The 26784-nt window shown below is 32.4% G+C and overlaps 1 protein-coding gene, 1 non-coding gene and 1 pseudogene across 2 annotated transcripts in view; 2 read left to right on the forward strand and 1 right to left on the reverse strand.

Moving 5' to 3' along the window:
- LOC124384578 (zinc finger protein 850-like) overlaps positions 1-26784 on the reverse strand; it is a 1373244-nt gene that overhangs the window by 502844 nt on the left and 843616 nt on the right. The gene's annotated exons all lie outside the window — the stretch shown is intronic.
- LOC124384668 overlaps positions 1-26784 on the forward strand; it is a 920651-nt pseudogene that overhangs the window by 493042 nt on the left and 400825 nt on the right.
- On the forward strand, positions 10066-10138 carry trnav-uac. The gene has a single exon. It is a non-coding gene; the product is annotated as a tRNA-Val (tRNA).

The raw sequence follows: 26784 nt of genomic DNA on the forward strand, positions 1-26784 counted from the left end.
GTTATTATTATTATTATTATTATTATTATTATTATTATTATTATTATTATTATTATTATTATTATTATTATTATTATTATTATTATTATTATTATTATTATTATTATTATTATTATTATTATTATTATTATTATTATTATTATTATTATTATTATTATTATTATTATTATTATTATTATTATTATTATTATTATTATTATTATTATTATTATTATTATTATTATTATTATTATTATTATTATTATTATTATTATTATTATTATTATTATTATTATTATTATTATTATTATTATTATTATTATTATTATTATTATTATTATTATTATTATTATTATTATTATTATTATTATTATTATTATTATTATTATTATTATTATTATTATTATTATTATTATTATTATTATTATTATTATTATTATTATTATTATTATTATTATTATTATTATTATTATTATTATTATTATTATTATTATTATTATTATTATTATTATTATTATTATTATTATTATTATTATTATTATTATTATTATTATTATTATTATTATTATTATTATTATTATTATTATTATTATTATTATTATTATTATTATTATTATTATTATTATTATTATTATTATTATTATTATTATTATTATTATTATTATTATTATTATTATTATTATTATTATTATTATTATTATTATTATTATTATTATTATTATTATTATTATTATTATTATTATTATTATTATTATTATTATTATTATTATTATTATTATTATTATTATTATTATTATTATTATTATTATTATTATTATTATTATTATTATTATTATTATTATTATTATTATTATTATTATTATTATTATTATTATTATTATTATTATTATTATTATTATTATTATTATTATTATTATTATTATTATTATTATTATTATTATTATTATTATTATTATTATTATTATTATTATTATTATTATTATTATTATTATTATTATTATTATTATTATTATTATTATTATTATTATTATTATTATTATTATTATTATTATTATTATTATTATTATTATTATTATTATTATTATTATTATTATTATTATTATTATTATTATTATTATTATTATTATTATTATTATTATTATTATTATTATTATTATTATTATTATTATTATTATTATTATTATTATTATTATTATTATTATTATTATTATTATTATTATTATTATTATTATTATTATTATTATTATTATTATTATTATTATTATTATTATTATTATTATTATTATTATTATTATTATTATTATTATTATTATTATTATTATTATTATTATTATTATTATTATTATTATTATTATTATTATTATTATTATTATTATTATTATTATTATTATTATTATTATTATTATTATTATTATTATTATTATTATTATTATTATTATTATTATTATTATTATTATTATTATTATTATTATTATTATTATTATTATTATTATTATTATTATTATTATTATTATTATTATTATTATTATTATTATTATTATTATTATTATTATTATTATTATTATTATTATTATTATTATTATTATTATTATTATTATTATTATTATTATTATTATTATTATTATTATTATTATTATTATTATTATTATTATTATTATTATTATTATTATTATTATTATTATTATTATTATTATTATTATTATTATTATTATTATTATTATTATTATTATTATTATTATTATTATTATTATTATTATTATTATTATTATTATTATTATTATTATTATTATTATTATTATTATTATTATTATTATTATTATTATTATTATTATTATTATTATTATTATTATTATTATTATTATTATTATTATTATTATTATTATTATTATTATTATTATTATTATTATTATTATTATTATTATTATTATTATTATTATTATTATTATTATTATTATTATTATTATTATTATTATTATTATTATTATTATTATTATTATTATTATTATTATTATACAGATTTACATATTTATGAAACCCAAAGAGATAAAATTATTACATTTCCAATAATTGGTTTGATTAAACAATGTTATTTGAGTGTTATACAATCAATAATAATAATAATAATAATAATAATAATAATAATAATAATAATAATAATAATAATAATAATAATAATAATAATAATAATAATAATAATAATAATAATAATAATAATAATAATAATAATAATAATAATAATAATAATAATAATAATAATAATAATAATAATAATAATAATAATAATAATAATAATAATAATAATAATAATAATAATAATAATAATAATAATAATAATAATAATAATAATAATAATAATAATAATAATAATAATAATAATAATAATAATAATAATAATAATAATAATAATAATAATAATAATAATAATAATAATAATAATAATAATAATAATAATAATAATAATAATAATAATAATAATAATAATAATAATAATAATAATAATAATAATAATAATAATAATAATAATAATAATAATAATAATAATAATAATAATAATAATAATAATAATAATAATAATAATAATAATAATAATAATAATAATAATAATAATAATAATAATAATAATAATAATAATAATAATAATAATAATAATAATAATAATAATAATAATAATAATAATAATAATAATAATAATAATAATAATAATAATAATAATAATAATAATAATAATAATAATAATAATAATAATAATAATAATAATAATAATAATAATAATAATAATAATAATAATAATAATAATAATAATAATAATAATAATAATAATAATAATAATAATAATAATAATAATAATAATAATAATAATAATAATAATAATAATAATAATAATAATAATAATAATAATAATAATAATAATAATAATAATAATAATAATAATAATAATAATAATAATAATAATAATAATAATAATAATAATAATAATAATAATAATAATAATAATAATAATAATAATAATAATAATAATAATAATAATAATAATAATAATAATAATAATAATAATAATAATAATAATAATAATAATAATAATAATAATAATAATAATAATAATAATAATAATAATAATAATAATAATAATAATAATAATAATAATAATAATAATAATAATAATAATAATAATAATAATAATAATAATAATAATAATAATAATAATAATAATAATAATAATAATAATAATAATAATAATAATAATAATAATAATAATAATAATAATAATAATAATAATAATAATAATAATAATAATAATAATAACTGCAGTTGGTTGTCAGATGTCAGTCTCACACTGCCCTAGTGGTGTTTTGTTGTCTAGTTATATGTGATGATCTTTTACAAAGCAAGATATTTTTCTTGATAATATTAAACTGTCTAAAACTTAAACTGTTTACTGTTTAACATACAGGGGGTTCATGTTAAATTTTTAAGCTAAATGTTTGTGATATAATTAAATGAAACAGAAGTTAAATGAAGCTGATTAAAATTTTGTGTTTTTGAGAGACTGCTGAAAGGAAATTTCAGGAACTATCTATGGATTCAGACTCAGTCGAGCTGAAACGGTGAAGCGACCTCCTGAACCCCATTGTTTTAGAAGTGATTGAACTGAACTCTTGAACCGAGTCACTTGAACTGAATCTAAGGAGTCAAAATCACCAAACCGAATCATTTTGAACTGAATTGACCAAACTGAATGGACTGAATTATTAAAATTAATATATTAAATAGTTCTTTCTGATGTTTTTCTACTAACTGCAGTTGTTAAAAGTTATACTTGAACTATGATGTTATGAGGCTGCATTGGAACTAAACTTTATAGTATTGTGTGCACCAGATGAACCCATGAAGAACTCATGTATTGTAAACTGATTTAATCTCTGTGTTATTGTGATTTAATATTTAAACTGATGCTGTGAATACTGTTCAATAACTGTTTATTTTATTACTTTAACTTCTGTTCATGTAAAATTGGGTTTAAACAGAACCTTTTATTTTAATATCATTTACTTTTGTCCCATTTTCCAACATTTTATCATGTGGATTTTAATTCTTAGTTAAATTTAAATGATGTACAATAATAATTTAATAATAAAAACAAAACACACACAATATTTAAGATATTTATTTATTTTGAAGGAATAAAAATATATTGAGTTACAATAATCACTGATATGTTTGTACTTTATTATATGTAGGACATGTCCAGCTTGATCTCCTCTTTTTCTTTCTCTGGTTTTCTTTCTCTAGTGCTGAAGTCATATTGCTGAACAGCTGTACAGCTTCCTCCAGTCACTCTCGGGTTTCCATCCTCATTTCTCTTCCTCACCTAAGAATCTTTGTTTCCTCAGAGATTTTCTGCGACTCTTTGGGCTTGTAGAGGTTCAGCTTTCTGTTTCTGCTGTTTCTCATAGTCAGAACCCAAAGTGCCCTCAGCTGAGCTTCATGTTTCTCCAATTGCTCTTGGTTTCTCAGAATGATCTTTTTGATGATATATTTTTATGGAGAGCAAAATATTTTAGGTTATTTAAAGTTGAATTTTATTTATTCTGGAATAATTTTCCTGTCTGTTTTATTAATATTTATGTTCAAAAACATTGTTTTAGTGTGTTCAATAAATGTTTATCCTGTTCGCCCGCAACCTAAAGTGTGCTTTGAGTTTTGGCCCCCTGTGCAATTAAGTTTGACACCCTGATATAGATAAATATCATTAATTATTAATAATAACATAATTAAAGGTAAACTGAGCACATTTTTTATCTCAAAAGTGTGTATTAAACTGGTAGATCTTCACATTAGTCGATACCCAAGAAGTAGCTCTCGGTGTCAAAAAGGTTGGTGACCCCTGATTTATAATCTTGTTACTTTTGTCCCCACATGAACATATACATTTTATATTTAGTCATTGTGATTTCACCCTTTTACATCGTATCTCTGTTGATTTCTTTTATTCAGCTCCATCTCACAGACGTTCTGGGACAGCTCTTAGGAGCGTTCTCCTCCGACAGTATCGTCAATTTCAGCTCTTCTTCCTCACCACTGAGATTGCTCCATTTATTAAACATCTCTACTCCAGCTGTTCCAGAGAACCCTGTCTGCCTCCTCGCATCGTGAAGAATACTTTTACACGTGATATGGGCACACAGACCTCGTCTGACCTTCCTGCTGTTTATCATCAGGTGACACAGACCGACAATGAAGACTATGACAACTCCCTCATTCCTGCATCAACTCTACCATCTCCTCCTTATCCTTCATGTTGGTCCCCTACTGATTATTCTCCTACTTCCCCCGTTCTCTCACCTGATCATTATTATTATCCTCCCATATCTTCCCCTGAGTCTGATCCTGATTGCTCACCCATGTCTTCTGCAGCAGCAATGGCCCACAAACTCTTCTTTCCCAATAAACATGCTTAAGTCTGCCTTGTTTTTGTTTCTCCTACACACTCATAACATTAGTCAGACCCTATTCTACTCTATTTATTACTAACTGATTATTACCTCTTAAAAGAACCTTCTTTAATGTTCCCATTAATGCCCTTTTATGTGTTATGGTCTACAAACACAAAACTGACTTAAACACAAAGTCATTTTTAAACACTATTTTATTAAAGTCAGAGCAGCACAAACTGAATATATCACAAGCATTTCTGAAATAAATAACAAAACAAGCTGAATAATATATTCACAATCAAAAACTAAAGTGGCTTCTGCATCATAAAAGCTGTTGTGTTGAGCTCTTAAAAATGTTCCTTTCACAGCTGAAGTATGAAAACTATCAACAATGTAGAACAGAACACCGGGTTAGCTTCTAGCTTCTAGCTCCTCAGGCATGGAGTTTCTGGAGGTGTTGCTATCGCAGAAGATACGACCTTCGAACCAGAAAGACACAGCTTACATTAGACTAAAAAGTTTTTGTCTTTATACTCAACTAAAGTGAAATAATGAGCATATTTCCACTTTGAGAAACTCGTCTTGCTCTCGCCTCGACTCGCCATTACTGCCGCACAGACCTGAATAAACGGAGACACGCCCACAGTGCATCTTCTTTCTGTTTACAGTGGTTCATCCTCCAATCCTACAATGCGTCGTTGCTGTAAACAGGTCAGACTGTAGTCTACACTTCAGCCCAAATTCATTCATTTAAAAAAGTAACAGGTAACGCACCATACGGTAACGGTAATGGAGTTACTTTATTTTTAACATGCACCAGGATGCCGCTGTTACGTGTCTGTGCTGTTTTCTTCTACTCCCCCCTCCTTGTGTTGGCTCTGTCTTCAGCTCTCTACTATATGTAGGTGAAGTCACCTGGGAAAAAAGTACCAATGAAGAGCAAGAGCCTGACCAGAGGAGGCGGAGCTTACAGTTCAAAAGCAGCCACCTGAAGTGACCACTGTTTGCTGGTGTAATTTAACAATAGATTAAATGAAAAGGGGTATAAGTTATCATGATAAATTATATATCATTCTAAAGGTCTAAGCCTCAAGCATCGATTTTAGATCACTGTTTTTCAATGGAACGCTTATAACGAATGTATTTCCTAAATTTGTGTAAACAATACACACAAACAACATGCATAAAAACAGTACTTACACTATAATTGTAATAACGAGTCACAAACGCATCCAAACACACAATTGCTGCAAATTCCTGTTTATTTGAAAGATAAGGTTCCACTGAACAACATACTGTAGAGCATTTTTGGTCTTTTGTTTGTATCTGTTTTAGAGTAACTTTTGCATAAAGAATGACATCTTGGTGGTAAAAAATAAATATTTCTGGTAGAATATAGTGTTAAAAAACAAATGAGAGTAACCACTAAAAAAAGACAAAGACAGGTAGAATCTTATCAGTGATACAACTGAACTCTGCAGGTGTTTGTGGTGACGTTTTGCTTTGCACCACCTTTCATTTCCAGTCTTTTATTTTCAGCCAGTAGCAGTGTGGAAACAACATGTTCCATAGAAAATGTAACCAATGAGTGCAGGATTTTAACGACACATGGGAGGTTTTTATTCCCCGTGTGGGCGAGTTCTTAGTTTTATTCATCTTTAGAAGCTCTTAGTGGTGAAAGAGCGCGTGACGTGCACTGTGACGCACCTGGCAGGAAGTGGAATGCAGCTCTTTCCAGCTCGTGATAACTGAGCTTTGTTTACAAGAAATAAAAAGAAAAAGCGACAGCGACCTGGTGATCTGCATGTGGATGGAAAATCTGAGTCTATTTTACATCTGTGAGGGAGAAAAGGACCAGAAATATTCTCAGATAAATGTTTGTAGAAATCTACATGTTAATGATATCTTCATAAAATGTTAAATATACATACATGATACATGTGACTTTTAACCCAGTACTTTATTCAAGTACATCATTTATATAGAAACACGGTACACAGAGTATTGCATGATGGATTCTCTACATAAACATAAAAATATTGTTATTCATAACCATAAAGAATTTTTCTTTTCCACAGGAATGAAAGTGTTGAAAACCAGCTTCTGGCACTTAAAGGTATCTATAGTGTTGATGTTTATGTCTTCAGTGTGTAAGACGATACAAGCACATTATTACTGCATGATACGCTTTTATCAAATAAACATATAATATCATGAGTGTGATCTGAGCAGCTTTCATTTCATTTAGTAAATTATTTTACACAACACACCTTTAACATGTACAGAAATGATCAGATTGTAGACTGTATTCATTATGCAGAAATAAAACATGCAGCTTTGTTCTATTATTTATTTATTTTATATGCAGAACCCATGAAGAACTGCATCAGACACGTCACAACCCACGACTGCTAAAAGACCTGGAATCGATGCTGCACAGCACAAACACAACAAAACACAATCCTCATCGCTTGTGCATTGAAACTCTTCATGATGCCAGTTATGATTTATTATCTACTAACTGGGTTTCTGCACTACTTAAAGGGAGTTGTAAACTTCCTGGTCTGACAGATGAGGAAAAATTGGTCACATCTGTGTTTTGTGTAAACAATACACACAAACAACATGCATAAAAACAGTACTTACACTATAATTGTAATAACGAGTCACAAACGCATCCAAACACACAATTGCTGCAAATTCCTGTTTATTTGGAAAGATAAGGTTCCACTGAACAACATACTGTAGAGCATTTTTGGTCTTTTGTTTGTATCTGTTTTAGAGTAACTTTCACATAAAGAATGACATCTTGGTGGTAAAAAATAAATATTTCTGGTAGAATATAGTGTTAAAAAACAAATGAGAGTAACCACTAAAAAAAGACAAAGACAGGTAGAATCTTATCAGTGATACAACTGAACTCTGCAGGTGTTTGTGGTGACGTTTTGCTTTGCACCACCTTTCATTTCCAGTCTTTTATTTTCAGCCAGTAGCAGTGTGGAAACAACATGTTCCATAGAAAATGTAACCAATGAGTGCAGGATTTTAACGACACATGGGAGGTTTTTATTCCCCGTGTGGGCGAGTTCTTAGTTTTATTCATCTTTAGAAGCTCTTAGTGGTGAAAGAGCGCGTGACGTGCACTGTGACGCACCTGGCAGGAAGTGGAATGCAGCTCTTTCCAGCTCGTGATAACTGAGCTTTGTTTACAAGAAATAAAAAAGGAAAGAAAAAGCGACAGCGACCTGGTGATCTGCATGTGGATGGAAAATCTGAGTCTATTTTACATCTGTGAGGGAGAAAAGGACCAGAAATATTCTCAGATAAATGTTTGTAGAAATCTACATGTTAATGATATCTTCATAAAATGTTAAATATACATACATGATACATGTGACTTTTAACCCAGTACTTTATTCAAGTACATCATTTATATAGAAACACGGTACACAGAGTATTGCATGATGGATTCTCTACATAAACATAAAAATATTGTTATTCATAACCATAAAGAATTTTTCTTTTCCACAGGAATGAAAGTGTTGAAAACCAGCTTCTGGCACTTAAAGGTATCTATAGTGTTGATGTTTATGTCTTCAGTGTGTAAGACGATACAAGCACATTATTACTGCATGATACGCTTTTATCAAATAAACATATAATATCATTAGTGTGATCTGAGCAGCTTTCATTTCATTTAGTAAATTATTTTACACAACACACCTTTAACATGTACAGAAATGATCAGATTGTAGACTGTATTCATTATGCAGAAATAAAACATGCAGCTTTGTTCTATTATTTATTTATTTATTTTATATGCAGAACCCATGAAGAACTGCATCAGACACGCCACAACCCACGACTGCTAAAAGACCTGGAATCGATGCTGCACAGCACAAACACAACAAAACACAATCCTCATCGCTTGTGCATTGAAACTCTTCATGATGCCAGTTATGATTTATTATCTACTAACTGGGTTTCTGCACTACTTAAAGGGAGTTGTAAACTTCCTGGTCTGACAGATGAGGAAAAATCGGTCACATCTGTGTTTTGTGTAAACAAGGTCAGTTATTATCTTCTGTTTTATTTAGTGTGCACAAAATTCAAACAACTTTATTGTTTAGCTGTGGATTTGAGTTTTCTCATTTGTAAAAGTGAATTCAGTGCCCTGATGTTCTTAAAATGAACAGTAGATATGGTTTGTGGTGTAAAAACGTTTACTTCAGGTTTTGGTTTAAACAAAGTCTAATAGTTTTCCTAAACCTGGTCTACAGTCAAGTCTTAACTCCTTAATATTTGTTTTATATACATGATTTGAGGACATGTGTGATTTAGTTGGATATTGGATGATCCTTTTCTTTCGTCTTATTTAGTCTTTAGCAGAGACGTTTTTGTCTGTGATTTTGGACAAGATCGAAGCAGAGAAACAGTCTATGAGACATGAACTCCTGCAGTCTCTCTGTAGGGGTTATGTAGCCTTATGTGAACAGTGAGGAGACTCTCATAAAGCTCATGCCCAAAACAGTGGAGATGATTGTGACATTTGAGTCAGTGAATTTTCTAAGTTTAATTTATATTTTTCCAGTTAGATTTTGAGAGATATGTTTCTATTTATGCACATTGGACATCAACCTTCTCAGCAGCAGGTTCCATAGTGTAGCGGTCATCACGTCTGCTTTACACGCAGAAGGTCCTGGGTTCGAGCCCCAGTGGAGCCATGCCCTTGAGTCTCTGATTCTAATTTTGGAATGCTTTTCCTCCATTTCTGTTTCAACCACAATGCAGAAACATGCAAAACTGTTTATTTATTTCCAGGATTGAGTAACAATTTGTGAGTAATATATAAACCTCACTCATGTTTGCAACCTGCATGGTTCCACTGGAAGGACCTTCTGTGTGTAAAGCAGATGTGACGACCACTACCCTATGGATCCACACAATCATCTGCACAGCATAAATGAGCAGAAATAATGATTCAGGCAATATGTTTTCCAGATTGCAACTATACAGTTTTGGGAAACTTGTTCCCAATGTACCCTCAGCTTTCTGTTCTCGGTTGAGAGGAATACAAGTGCTTTTCAAATACTGTATGAGAGTGTGTGATCTGGAGTCTGTGCAGCGGCTGCTGTTCTCACTCTATTTATTCCAGCTCTTTTTTAAAGTCGTGTTACATCCTCGATGACTTCAAACTTTACTCTTTACACTATTAATACAATTCTAAAATGAATTGTATTGATTTGTATGAATCATCTTGTACGAATTGTATGAATGAAGAATATTAATACATTTTTATTCACTCTATGGTGCTCGGTGGTCAGGGATAAAAACACACAGCACACATTATGACGCGTCCACTGCAAAAAATATCCGTCAAAATAAAGAAATAAAAGCATGATTTAAGAAGAAACTCTACAGACTAGAAACAAGTCAAATGATTTGCCAGTGCAGTAAAATAATTACACTTGGTAAGATTTCTTGAAATAAGAAGTGATTAAAGCGATGCTGCAGCACTCGTGTGTCTGTTTTCTGAAGCAGCTTCTGCACCTGACGCACAGCACGAGGACTCGACTTCTTTGATGGACCCTTGTGAGGTCTGTTCTGAGTGGAACACGTCTTGGAAAACCTCTGTATGACCCTGACCACTGTACTGTAACTCAGTGTCAGGATGTTACTGATCTTCTTATCGCCTCGGCATCATGGTGGAGTCTCCTGTCATCAGAGAGTCTTTACCATGAGGTGCCGTGTAGAACATCCAGTGGTCAGTATGAGAGAATTGAATAACAGAATATAAGATTTTTCTCCAAAGTTTAAATAACATTGGATTTTTTTCCATTTGTTGAATTTTAACTTCATTCATTTTTCATTCATGTATTTTTGCTCTTGTTGTGAAGTGAAGTTTGTGTCATTGCTGCTACACTGTGCATCTGAACGATCACGACTCAAATCTCACAATAAACTTTAGGGTTTTATCACATTTTCTACTTTCATTCATCTGATTGTCTCCCCAGTGTCCAACTGCTCCATGGCTTTGTGTATCAGTCACCTCACAACTATAGCAAAGAGTTTTTATTATTGAGCGAGTAAATTCCAAGTGATTCAGTGCTTATGCTCAGAGACTGACCTGATTTTTTTCAACTACTGCTGAATGTTTGTTTACATTCACAATATTCATTATTATATGCACATTATATTCCACATGGATCGTGCAGTACAGTGTACAAGTTGTTAATAACATTCTTGTGTATGTTTCTATTTTCTTTATAGTGATTAATCTGTAGGATAAATCATATAAATGTGGAAATCTTCATATAATAATAATCATAAAATTTATAATTTTAGAATATAAAAGTATGTTTAAATGTAGACCTTTAGGTACTAAAGCACCCTATTGCAATAAAGTATTATTATTATTATTATTATTATTATTATTATTATTATTATTATTATTATTATAATGACAAACTGTGTTTATAAAATGAACATGAAATAAGGCTGTAATACTGCACTGTATTTAACTGTCTGAACCAGATTTATTCTAGTTTTAAACATATTGATAGTCATTTTATTTATTTTTGTTGTATTTTGATGTTTTCAATTTCATTTCAGTAAATTATGACTTTATGTTTTTAATTTATTACCCAGTAAAAGCCTTGATATTTATAAATGTGTATTTAAAACACAGATATTTAAAAAAGAATAATACATCAAAAGATCTAATATCTACCAAACTACAAAAATCACTCAGTGTTGAATTGAGGTTTTTGGACATTTATTCCAGCTCATAAATCCTATAAAACATGCAGCATTAAACATGAACTTCCAGCAGATGAACATCTCATAATACTGTCTGGAAGTGAGAAATGTACAGGTTGTTTTACTCCATACACATGAACTTACTTTGATCAGAAACACAATCATACTCCAAATCAATTAATCAATAAAGTCAATAAAAGAATCCCAAACTGCTGTGTGTCTTGTCCTCGCTATTAATGACGTCATTAGAGCTCCACTACTTCTAATGACCTGCTGTGACAGTGAGCTCTAATACACATCACACTGCCACCTACTGGTCATTTATGATTCTGCAACATTCATAGAGTCACTCCGGTCAACTTCCGGTTCTCAACTCGGATTCACTCGCTTTATACACAGTTTACAGCCGTTTTATCTTATTTATGACTGTAATATCGCTCTTCTCTCAGGAACAACAGAAAAGCTGTGAAGACATGATATTTTATCCGCTCTTGACCTCTGTAATGTGCGCATGCGCATAGTGTCAGGTAAAGAGACCGGGTTACGTCACAGACGGAGGGCGGGCATCTGCCTGTGACGTCACAGTAAGGCAACGTCTATAATTGGGAATGCGTCTCTGTTTCTCTCATTTCCAAGGTTTTTGCTTGTGAGTAAAGAGGCATAAACATGGAGCTCTTCAGAAGGTTAAGAGAATTTTTTCAAAGCAGAAGAACAAAGAAAACTAAGCAGATTGCTGAAATGAAGGAGAAGCTGGAACACATGGAGAAAGTAGAGAAAGACTTGGATGCATTTTCTTCTAATGATAGAGAAGATAACAGAAGAGAAAGAAGAGAAAGCCATTCTGCTACAGACGGTGCAAAAGCTGGAGGCTACTTTGGCTTCTGAGCGAAAGCAGCAGGAACAGGACATAACTGAGAGAAGCCAGAGCTGGGCAAGAGAACAAAAACAACTGGAGGAACGTGTTGCTCAGCTTGAGTTTATTTTGGAGCAGACCACCATGGAGCTCCAGTCTTCCTGAAAATCCATAAGGAACTGGAGAAAACTGTAGACTGTGAGAGAGAGAGCTGGACAAGAGAACAAAAGAAAGTGGAGGAACATGTTGCTCAGCTTGAGGTCACTTTAGAACAGACCACCATGGAGCTCCAGGATACTCAGAATCACTGTGAGAAAATAAAAATAGTGCAGAGCAGGAGAGAGATCATTTGATCAGAGAGAAAGAGCGACTGGAGGAACGTGTTGCTCAGTTTGAGCCCACGTTGGATTTTGAGGAAAAACAAGAGGACGAAGAGAGAAAACTAAACTTGACATAGAGGAGAGGAACAACTTACAGCTTCAGACCAACAGGGGGCTCCAGGATACCCAGAATCTCTGTGAGGAAGAAAAGAAGACTTCAGAGAATAAAACAGATCATTATATGAGAGTCCGAGAGCGATGGGAGGAAATTGTTGCTCAGCTGAGACAAGAAAACATTCAAAAGAAAAGGAGAAATAGAAAAAAAAGGAGACGACAAGAGAAACAGAGAGTCTGAACATGTCTTTTCCTCTTTCTGTATCTCTTTGGCTATTTATGATAGTTTTACACTTATAGTCAATAGTATAAAGCTGAGTGTAAAACTATTGTATCTTGTAGATCGTCTCGTCTTTTAATCATTTTTTATTTCTGTCTTTTCAAAACTTTTTAATCTTTTTAAATCTTGATTTTAATCTTTTTCTACAAAGAGTCACAATAAACACTATTAACAACCATGATTTTTGTCTTCCTTACAAACGCTGTATGACCTCCTCGTGGATTTTTCCACTTAGTTTATATCGCTCTTGTGGGGCAGGGGGCTGTGGCTCGGGGTCATAATGCTGAGGGGGAGGGAGGTCAGGAGGAGAGGAAACTGGTCCTCAGTGCCACATTGTGCAAAACACCACACACCCTGATAATCTTACACACTTTTTCCGGGTGGTATAGAAGTCTTCCACCTGAGACATCCAGAGCTCCACATCTGCATTTCAGGAGGAGAGAAGTGTCTGAGGGGTGAAGCCTCTGTCACCTGTCATATTATAGACTACATCAGGACAATGTTTACAATTTCTACATATTGTTAAAGTCACCAAGAAGCCAGTCATCACGTCCTGCAGCTGCCTGTAGTCTGTTCCCTACACTGCTATGTGTCAGGATAAAGGAATCATGTGCTGAAGCAGGTCAGTGTGCCACAGTGAAGGAAAACCTGATGTATCGACTACCCACCTTAAAAATAACATCCAAAATGACAGGCATTATGACACTCAGGGCAGATACCAGACCTATAGCAGACCCTGTCTGCCATTTCCCACTAGAAACAACCTGTTGTCATTAACCCCAGAGTGGTGAGGACCTGTATTTGGACGGGGATGGCATGGTTCTGGTGTGTTTCCTCTGTACTACTGGACCCAATTCAGCACATAGATCCAGGAGCACAGCTGTAGGAATCTAAATCAGATTATTAGCCAGTCATCATCCAGACCAAGAAATCATCATGGTCCCTGGAGATTTTCTCTTCTTAATCTTCCATTGGCACCACAGCATTAATGATTTATTCCAGCTCATTATGAAAGATAAAATAAACTGATATTTGGTCCTGTGCCATGAACATAAAAGCAATAATAGCTACAGAAAAGCTCCTGCTTCCTCTGTAGCGGGTATTTAAATCCCATTTAAAATGCTTTCAGTGATTCTACATTCTGTTTATATGAAGTGTTTCAACAGTTTGCATGTTAATTGGCTGTATGGTGCATTAAGAGCATTTTAGGTGAATTTATGAACCACATCTGTCTGGAAAAGACACGTGTCCAAATACTTTTGACCACACAGTGTGTATCAGCTGAAAAGCAGCAGCTTCGGATCAGTCGCGTTTCCACTGGGATTCAACTCTGAAAGATTACTTTTGATTTTTATTATATGAAATATTTAATATTCTTCATTTGATATTATTTAAATTATTAATACAGTGGAACCCGGTTATGTTGATGTCCTAGGGGGTCGCCAAAAAGCATCGAGGTAACCGATGATTGAGATAAACGAAAATCAAAATGGCGGCAATATATTAACGTGCTTGAAATTTCTTTATGTACATGATGTGCGTTAATAAATGAGAATGTGCATGCACGTGTTTTTGGAGGGGTTTTTACACAACAGCGTTGCCGCGATTTGTTTGATGAAGGCATGTTATAAAAATACATACAGTACATGTTTATCTGTCAGGAATCCACCTGCCACGCCCCCTTCGGCCCCCTTCAGCGTGTCAGGTGCTTTCTCTGCCACTTTCTCTGAAGCTCCGCTTCATTCGCGCACATATGGTGCTCGTTTATCATCATCACCAGCTCCTATTTAAACTTCCACACTCTCACCGTCCGTTATTGTTGGTATATGTTGGTTCACGGCGGTCGTTGTTATCGCTCATGTGTATCCCGGTACGTGCCTTCCCACCGGCACTCTCTCAACGGCTGCTCTTTTCTTCCCAAAGCTGCGCCGCGCCCCTACTAACACTACGAACACTAGCACTAACTAACAGCAGAGATTCACCAGTTCACAATACAACACCTGGAGCAGCTGTAAGGCTTGATTTTTCCGCCACTTCCGCGAGTTCTTCTGCGGCTGCACCGAGATAACCGACGTTAAATGGCAAATTTTTCCCCCCTTGTGCTCGAGATATTAGGGTTCGGCGACATAAAAAAAGTCGACATAACTGATAAAAAATGCTTAGAAAAAGCACTTATATATATATAAACAGCAGAAACAGAAAGCTGAACCTCTACAAACCCAAAGAGTCGCAGAAAATCTCTGAGGAAACAAAGATTCTTAGGTGAGGGAAGAGAAATGAGGATGGAAACCCGAGAGTGACTGGAGGAAGCTGTACAGCTGTTCAGCAATATGACTTCAGCACTAGAGAAAGAAAACCAGAGAAAGAAAAAGAGGAGATCAAGCTGGACATGTCCTACATATAATAAAGTACAAACATATCAGTGATTATTGTAACTCAATATTTTTTATTACTTCAAAATAAATAAATATCTTAAATATAGTGTTTGTTTTGTTTCTATTATTAAATTATTATTGTACATCATTTAAATTTAACTCAGAATTAAAATCCACATGATAAAATGTTGGGAAAACGGGACAAAAGTAAATGATAATAAAATAAAGGTTTTGTTTAAACCCAATTTTACATGAACAGAAGTTAAAGTAATAAAATAAACAGTTATTGAACAGTATTCACAGCATCAGTTTAATATTAAATCACAATAACACAGAGATTAAATCAGTTTACAATACATGAGTTCTTCATGGGTTCATCTGATCACACAATACTATAAAGTTTAGTTCCAATGCAGCCTCATAACATCATAGTTCAAGTATAACTTTTGACAACTGCAGTTAGTAGAAAAACATCAGAAAGAACTATTTAATAGATTCATTTTAATAATTCAGTCCATTCAGTTTGGTCAATTCAGTTCAAAATGATTCGGTTTGGTGATTTTGACTCCTTAGATTCAGTTCAAGTGACTCGGTTCAAGAGAGTTCAGTTCAATCACTTCTAAAACAATGGGGTTCAGGAGAGTCGCTTCACCGTTTCAGCTCGACTGAGTCTGAATCCATAGATAGTTCCTGAAATTTCCTTTCAGCAGTCTCTCAAAAAACACAAAATTACATTCATTTTAATCAGCTTCATTTAACTTCTGTTTCATTTAATTATATCACAAACATTTAGCTTAAAAATTTAACATGAACCCCCTGTATGTTAAACAGTAAACAGTTTAAGTTTTAGACAGTTTAATATTATCAAGAAAAATATCTTGCTTTGTAAAAGATCATCACATATAACTAGACAACAAAACACCACTAGAGGGCAGTGTGAGACTGACATCTGACAACCAACTGCAGTTATTATTATTATTATTATTATTATTATTATTATTATTATTATTATTATCATCATTATTATAGTTTTGGGGTTTATGAATGTTCCTTGCTTTGACGAGGATGTGTTGATTGTATAACACTCAAATAACATTGTTTAATCAAACCAATTATTGGAAATGTAATAATTTTATCTCTTTGGGTTTCATAAATATGTAAATCTGCATATAATAATAATAAAAATTAATCATTCTAAAATAATAAATGTTTAAATGAAGACCTTTAGGTACTAAAGCACCTCAGTGCAATAAAGTATTACATTCTAAAGTCCAGCAAACACGACATGGGAGTCAATTCCTTGTAGCATTTTCTTGAACTTGGTTTGCAGGAGAAAATCTGGTTTTGTTGAAATAACAGGTTAACAGATGATAACTGGATAAATAACTAATGAATAAACTCAGCCTGGCTTCCACTATTTCCTATAACTTCATGGTGTGACTGATCAACTTTATTCCCTTATAGTTCTCCTTTTCTCCTTCCTTAGTGTCCAACTTCTCTTACAGCTTTAACGGTCACCACATCTCCTTTACTCGCAGGAGGTCCTGGATTCGACCCCAGTGGAGCAATGCCCTTGAGCCTTTTGGAATTCCTATTGTCCATTTCTGTTACAAGCACAATGCAGAAACACCAAAAGTTGTTTATTTAATACCAGGATTAAGTAACAATTTGTGACAAATACATAAACCTCATTCATGTTTGCTAGCTGCATGGTTCCACTGGGGGTCGCAGAAGAACCTTCTGTGTGTAAAGCAGATGTGATGACCACTACCCTATGGATCCACACAATCACCTGCACCTGCATATGTTTCCAGATTGCAACTTTCCAGTTTTGGGAGACTTGTTCCCAATGTACCCTCAGCTTTCTGTTCTCGGTTGACAGGATTTCAAGTTATTTTCAAATACTGTAGTACATGATTTATTCATTAATATGAGGAAGATTAATCCTCATCATTGATCCTAATAGAGTGGCTAAGAGGAGCTACTCTAAATAGCTGTAGAATCAGTTTTCAGCCAACGACCCTGCTTCAGTGAAGAAAGGCCTGAAAGACATGGTGCAGTCATAAAACCTGGAGCCTAACACGCTTAAAACAGTGGAGATGATTGTGGATTTTAGGAGAAACCCCTGCTCTCCCCACTCACCATAATGAACAGCACTATGGCAGCAGTGGAGTCATTCAGGTTCCTGGGCACCACCATCTCTCAGGGCATGTAGTGGGATCTATTGCTAAACATTAACACCTGAGAACAATGGGATATCAGTTGCGCTGGCGCAACTCCGACGACTGAGAGGTTAAAGCCATACCTACCCATCACCTCCTCATCACCACTGTTCTCTTCACCTACATGCCCATTAAATCTGCCCCAATCACCAATCTTTTATTCCTAGGAACACCTTCTACCACTCTATATAACTCACTCCAGAATTTTTCCTTCTCCTCCATCTCACAACCAACTTGTGGAGCATAAGCACTGATGTTTTGAGTTTCATCATATATGAAATATAATCAAGCTGAATTTACATGACTGAATAATTTGTATGAACCTGTTGTAGTCTACAGCACAGTCTGGAACAGGTACATCATATCATATTTTATATATATATATATATATATATATATATATATATATATATATATATATATATATATATATATATATATATATACATCATATTATGAATCAAGACATTTCCCACTAAAAACAACCTGTTGCCCTCTGTAGTACTGGACCCAATTCAGCACATAGATCCAGGAGCACAGCTGTAGGAATCTAAATCAGCTTATTAGCCAGTCATCATCATGGGCCAAGAAATCATCATGGTCCCTGGAGACTCTTTTCTCCTTAATCTTCCATTGGTGTAATCCTCCAGCAGTGCCATCATGCAGCATTACACACGGGGGTCACCACAGCATTTATGATTTATTCCAGCTCATTATGGAAAGATAAAATAAACGGATATTTGGTCCTGTGCCATGAACATAAAAGCAATAATAGCTACAGAAAAGCTCCTGCTTCCCTCTGTAGCAGGTATTTAAATCCCATTTAAAATGCTTTCAGTGATTCTACATTCTGTTTATATGAAGTGTTTCAACAGTTTGCATGTTAATTGGCTGTATGGTGCATTTAAGTGCCTTTTAGGTGAATTTATGAATCACATCTGGCTGGAAAAGACAAGTGTCCAAATACTTTTGACCACACAGTGTGTATCAGCTGAAAAGATATACATATAATAATTTTTATTTTATGAAATATTTATATTATTTATTTGATTTTATTTGTTTGGACTTTTCTTTCCTCAGCATCGCTTGGATTTTCCTCCTGTAGCTCCGAGAGACGCCGTGTTCCAGGTGGAGGATGAAGACCCTCTGTCGGGATGAAGTGAACTGTACGACCCCTGGAACGGTGAGTTTCCGAGCTTTATGGATTTTATTCTCTTTAAAACACAGAGTTTATCATTTATTATTATTATAATTATTATTATTGTGAAACAAGTCACCCATAAAATCCCCAAACAGGCGGAAAGGTGATCAGGACCATCGGTACCGGAGTGAAGAGGGGAAAAGCGATGTTCCTCATTTTGTGTTTACTCCTGATCATTAGCATAAAGATCACAGACTTGCAGGAAAAAGTAAATAAATTTGACAAAAATTATAGACTGGTTATTTAGCTTGATAATTCTTAAATGCCATAATCTTGTAATCTTCACTTCTGCACATTACTCTTCAATGCCATAGACTTAGATCCATCCTGTACTTCTTAATGATGTCCACACATCTCTGCACTGTTACTGCCTTTATATTTATCCACTGTACATATGTTTACATATTTATCACTTTATCACTTGCTGTAAATATGACATATATTTATCTGCCCTTTTGCACGATAGCTACATTTTGCACTTCTAGTTAATGCCAAACGGCATTTCATTGCTGTGTACCTGTACAATGCAATTACAATAAATCTCTATCTATCTATCTATCTATCTATCTATCTATCTATCTATCTATCTATCTATCTATCTATCTATCTATCTATCTATCTATCTATCTATCTATCTATCTATCTATCTATCATTTATTTCCATAAATGTTGCAGTGAGCAGAAATGGACCTTTCAGCTAATGGTGTAGGAGACCAATAAACTTATAGATACCAAGAGTTTACTTATAGTTCACTACAAATCTGATATTTAGACTGAGAAGGAAAACTATTAAAGCTAAAAAATAGCTAGCTGGCTAGTTAGCTAATTTTGCTAAATAATTGTATTTCGCTTTTCATGTTGTTTCTGTATTTTGATCTACATTTACACAGTAAATGGACACTATAGGAAATAATAAAGATGTAAAACAGGTATAAATGTGGTAGTGAAATGTGTCCTAGTGTATGACTGAGTTGTTCCTCTGTGTGCTTCAGTAACTGCTGTTAAACTGAGAGGAAAGAAAAATGGCTTCAGTTCAGCAGAAATGAACTGATAAACAGTGTTAGGAAAAGACAAAGTGTTCAAATATTTACTCAAATATAAATTGTGATAACTTGTTAAAATGTTTTTAATGGTTTAATAGTGGATTTATTCAGGTTTAAACACACAAGCTGGTGGTGAAGGTAATATTAGTAGAGCCTCATTGTGGATGTAAACATTAATGACTAAACCCTTAATGACTAAATCCTTCATCCTCTTCCTCATGGCTGTGTTTTAGGAGCGTGAGCAAGAACGAGAGGCTCACAGTGTCCTGAAGTCCCAGTATGAATCTATAACCCACAACAAGGAGGCGCTACAGGTAAGAATTTTCATCTGTGTGTGCGTTTAATCAAATTCTTATTGACATTTTCTCTCATACACTAAACATTGTTCTAATGAGTCCTTAAAAGTGTCTTAATGTGTGTGTACATGTCAATAAAACCAACAGCTTTTTCTTGTTAAACTTCCAGGTTTTCTGGATGAAGCTGAGACGACATGATCATTTTACTTATGCTCACTGAATTTCTTGTGCTAATCCATGTGCTCAATTATCAAGTACAGATGTTTAAGTGAATCAGGTTCTGCCCCACATTTAATTTAAACAAAGCACTAAAGCTGCAAGAAAATACCTCAACTTCAGTTTCTGTCAAATTCCTTTTCTTTAAGGACATCAAACATCACTGACTTTACTAAAGTGGATTTCAAGAAAGAAAATGAAGTGATTGAATTTTCTCTGTGATGAAGAGACATTAGACATGATTGTCATACAAAATCTTTATTTCCTTATATAAAAGTTGTTTAAAATAAAATTTAATATAAAATGAAGATGGTGAAACAACATGCACACTAAAGTACATGAAACGTTCATATTTCACCATCTTCCTTTATTCCTGAATCATTTTCCATCTCTTCAAGTTTCTTCAACAGATCCTCGAAGCTGTCGATATCAAACACTGGTACAGAATCCAGGATCTCTGTGCTGTTGTGGGGGTCTTCAGTATGATTCTGAGCTCCAGACTGGTTAAAAAAGCCATATTCCTCATTTAACATGGAAAAGATGTCGTTGTTGAGCAAAGTGATTTCCTCCTCGTCCTCGAGCTGAACCTCACTGCTTGTACAGTCAGACCCATAGCAGGTGCTGTAAACAGAAGTGCACAATTTTAGCTGCATATTAAAGTAAATGAGTGGCGATTATGGTGATTATTTAAGATGCAGAGTAAAACTTCATTTGCATGTCATTCTTCTGAAACTGTTCCAATGCAGTTTACTAACTCACTTGGTCTGGCAGAAAGTCGACTCAGAAACAGAAGGGAAAAGAGGAGGATCAAAGCAGATGTCTTTAGGAGACAGCAGTTCTTGGTGGCTAAGGCCGGGGAACTGATCACTAACTTCAGGCACGAGGTCATGGACTGGTACTTCTTCTGGCATGTTCATGACTATGTGGTGGTTTGGTTGATGATCAGGTCTCCTCTGTGAGTCACTACTCTGCAAACTGCCTTTTCTCCTTCCCTTCTTTGGAAGCGGTTTATAAACCCAATCTACATGATAGAAAAGAAGAATTTAAAGAGTAAGAAGCGACATAAAAACAATAAAAGTGTCAGAATTGATGTGTTTGTTTTGTTATTTTGCCATTTGTCTATAAAGAAAGTTCACCTACCAGGAAACAACTGTTCGTGTTCCTGTTTAAGCCTCCATGATTCAGTGTAGTAGGGTTTCTTCTGTTCTTCACTCAGTTTGTTCCACGCGATCCCAAGCTGCATGCTGATCTCTGCAGAGCTGCTATTTGGATTGGCCTTGGAAAAGATGGGCCGCTGTTTCCTCGCCCAAACCATGTAGGCATTCATTGGCCTTCTGATGTTGCCTTTTTTATCTCTGCACTTGGCAACGTTAAATTTATCTACAAAATAAAAAACAAACTTTAAGTTAAACAGAAATCATTATAAACTTCTAGTTAAAACAGTGAACAGAACAGAGTCATGCAAAACTGCACCAGTCTTAAACACACACAATGTTGTAGTACAAATATTTTATAAGTGCTGCATTACTCAGTCAGTACAAAATCATTTTATATTTCCTGCATGACAGATTGATATTTAATGTGGTTTTAGGAACTAAATGATAACTATATTTCATTGTCTCTGTACTTGTTCTCTGTACAATGACAATAAAGTTGAATAAAGTTGACAGCAGGAGAAGCAGCTGTAGCTGTTACCCGTCTTATTATCTGTCATTATTTCTCCTTCTTTCTTCTGAAAGTCGCTCTTTCTGGCTGAAAAATCTTTTTTGGTGTCTTGGAGAGCGGATTGTTCAAAACAATGACGCTTATCACTAAAAACAATTAAAAACATTTCAGCTGTTTGTTTGCGCTTCATTGCTGTGGTCAGTAAATGTTTGTGTTGAACTGCAGCACAACAAAGTTGTCATGACAATAAAAGCGAGTCCAGGGGCTATCAGAGATACCGACGTCACAAAAGAGGCGGGGCTTCAATGATTCAAACGCAGACGCGGAAGCTGAAAACAGGTGGCGTTAGGACAAGGAAGTGGTGTGTGATTGTAAACCCTACACGAGTTCCTATAGCGCTCCTCTGTTTAGACACAGTAGGGTATTAAAATATTTAGAATTATATTATTAAATAGAAAACACGTGTTTGCAGTTTGGAATGTGATTTTGATCAAATTGTGGGGTTTAATTTGAGGTGTAATTAATTTGTACTGCATGTGGTGACCTGTTGTTGTTATACTTAAAGTGACCATTAGGGGGAGTAGAAGTGCATTGAAAATAGAGAATGAGAGAACACGTGATTAGCGCGTGTCAGATGTGTGTTATGAGCTATTAGAAAAGAAATCATTCATTCATGCTACCTGGCCTCGCTTCCTTCTGTTTCCTGACAACACTGCACTTTTAACAGACTTTATCTCATTCTCCTTAGATTATTCATTATACTTACCTTCTCTGAACTCTGAACACAAACAGATGTTTTACTTCAACACATGGTAGTATTTATAGTCTCTTGTCATCCTTCAATTATAATCATCTACTTATTAAGACGTTTGTAAGCAAGAAATTATCATAAGAATAAAATAATCTGGTAAATTAATCACAAGGTAAATTAACTGTAATACATATTTTTTATTGAATACAATCAGGTCCAAAAATGTATTTAAAAAAGAAAAAACATTAATGAAAGATGTGATTGATTTTGATCTGCCGCCAGTCTTTTTACAAGCACTTAGTGTTTTCTCAACTGGTCCACGACTACACCATAATATGTATGGGATTTTTATATTGGTATTAAAATAAGAAAATAAACTCCTATAAAATCATCTCAGCAGTAATAAAATCAAGATTTGGTGATTTCTGTAAAAGCTTGGTGTGGAATGGACGTCTCTGTTCACCTGTGTACAGCAGCACATGGGGAGGACAACAAATAATGACAAGAAACAAAAAAGTGACAAACTTCATTTAGATTTGACTTTTCCTTCATCACCCTTATAGCTGACATGCCATCATTATACACACACAATGAATGTAACACTGATTTGAGGTGATCCATGAAAAAAACACTTTCTATTAGTCAGTTCTATAAATGTTAGTTTTAAGACTAACGAGGCATAAAACAATTCAAATGTTTACACGTGAGATTCGTAACACCACTTCCACAAATACAAAGTGCCCTAGTGTAACATTTGATCAGTTATCAGCAAAAACAACTTCCTCCTTTCTGCTAAATCTTGATATTCAAATCCTTGTTTAGTCAATTATTCCTGGTTCTCCTACAGCTGATGTTCTACTGTATACACAACACATCATCTACAGGAATCTTTGATATACCCAGACCTGAGGTGAGATACTGAACAGGAAAGAGTGAGATGAGACTTTAAACTGTTGCTCAGAGACGAGTCCATAACATCTTCTCTTCATCTTCTTCCTCTTGATCTCTTCATCTTCTTCCTTCTCCTCCTGATCCCCTGGTGTTGGACAGAAATCCCTCTGTAACCTATAACATAAAGCTGTTCAAACACTATGCTCTGTATTTATCTCTATGTGAGGCTCATGACTGGTAGGAGATGAGCTGCTTGGAGGAGATCGAGTCCTCACAGGGGATGAGCTGCTTGGAGGAGACTGAGTCCTCACAGGAGACGAACTGCTTGGAGGAGACTGTTTAATAATAATTTGAATAATATCAAATATATCATATAAAATATTTCATATAATAAAAATCTAAAGTGATCTTTCAGAGTTGAATCTCAGTGGAAACGCGACTGATCCGAAGCTGCTGCTTTTCAGCTGATACACACTGTGTGGTCAAAAGTTTTTGGACATGTGTCTTTTCCAGACAGATGTGGTTCATAAATTCACATAATTCACATGCTCTTAAATGCACCATCCAGCCAATTAACATGCAAACTGTGAAAACACTTCATATAAACAGAATGTAGAATCACTGAAAGCATTTTAAATGGGATTTAAATACCCGCTACAGAGGGAAGCAGGAGCTTTTCTGTAGCTATTATTGCTTTTATGTTCATGCCACAGGCCCAAATATCAGTTTATTTTATCTTTTCATAATGAGCTGGAATAAATCATAAATGCTGCAGCGCCAATGGAAGATTAAGGAGAGAAAGAGTCTCCAGGGACCCTGATGATTTCTTGGCCCATGATGATGACTGGATAATATTATATATAATCATCTTTTATATATTATATTATATTATATCCCAAAAGACCTTCTGGGATATAATATAATTCTATTAAATCTCATGCTATAGGTCTGGTATTTGCCCCTGAGTGTCATAATGCCTGTCATTTTGGATGTTATTATTAAGGTGGGTAGTCGATACATCAGGTTTTCCTTCACTGTGGCACACTGACCTGCTTCAGCACATGATTCCTTTATCCTGACACATAGCAGTGTAGGGAACAGACTACAGGCAGCTGCAGGACGTGATGACTGGCTTCTTGGTGACTTAAACAACATGTAGAAATTGTAAACATTGTCCTGATGTAGTCTATAATATGACAGAGGCTTCACCCCTCAGATGCTCCTCACCTCCTGAAATGCAGATGTGGAGCTCTGGATGCCTCAGGTGGAAGACTTCTATATTCACCCGGAAAAAAGTGTGTAAGATTATCAGGGTGTGTGGTGTTTTGCACAATGTGGCACTGAGGACCAGTTTCCCTCTTCCTCCTGACCTCCATCCCCCTCAGCATTATGACCCCGAGCCACAGCCCCCTGCCCCATAAGAGAGATATCAACAATTTTCAAGAATCCATGAGGAGGTCATATGGCGTTTGTAAGGAAGACAAAAATAATGGTTGTTATTAGTGTTTATTGTGACTCTTTATAGAAAAAGATTAAAATCAAGATTTAAAAAGATTAAAATCAAGATTTAAAAAAAGATTAAAAAAAGATTTGAAAAGACAGAAATAAAAAATTATCAAAAGACGAGACGATCTACAAGATACAATAGCTTTACACTCAGCTTTATACTATTGACTATAAGTGTAAAACTATCATAAATAGCCATAAGAGAAACACAAAGAGGAAAAAGGCATGTTCAGACTCTCTGTTTCTCTTGTCTTCTTTTTTTTCTATTTCTCGTTTTCTTTTAAATGTTTTCTTGTCTCAGCTGAGCAACAATTTCCTCCCATCGCTCTCGGACCCTCATATAATGATCTGTTTTATTCTCTGAAGTCTTCTTTTCTTTAGCACAGAGCACAGTGGCCTCCAACTGAGCAACACGTTCCTCCAGTCGCTCTTTGTCTCTGACCAAATTATCTCTCTCCTGCTCTGCACTATTTTTTACTTTCTCACAGTGATTCTGAGTATCCTGGAGCTCCATGGTGGTCTGTTCCAAAGTGACCTCGAGCTGAGCAACACGTTTCTCCACTTTCTTTTGTTCTCTCGTCCAGCTCTCTCTCTCACATTTTACAGTTTTCTCCAGTTCCTCATGGATTTCCAAGAAAGACTAGAGCTTCTTGGTCGTTCGTTCCAAAGTGACCTCAAGCTGAGCAACATGTTCCTCCAGTTGTTTTTGTTCTCTCGCCCAGCTCTTTCTCTCACATTCTACAGTTTTCTCCAGTTTCTCATGGATTTCCAGAGAAGACTGGCACGCCATGGTGGTCTGTTCCAAAATGACCTCAAGCTGAGCAACACGTTTCTCCAGTTGTTTTTGTTCTCTCGCCCAGCTCTGGCTTCTCTCAGTT

The sequence above is a fragment of the Silurus meridionalis genome, chromosome 4 (genome assembly GCF_014805685.1).
Source record: "Silurus meridionalis isolate SWU-2019-XX chromosome 4, ASM1480568v1, whole genome shotgun sequence".
Lineage (NCBI taxonomy): Eukaryota > Metazoa > Chordata > Actinopteri > Siluriformes > Siluridae > Silurus > Silurus meridionalis.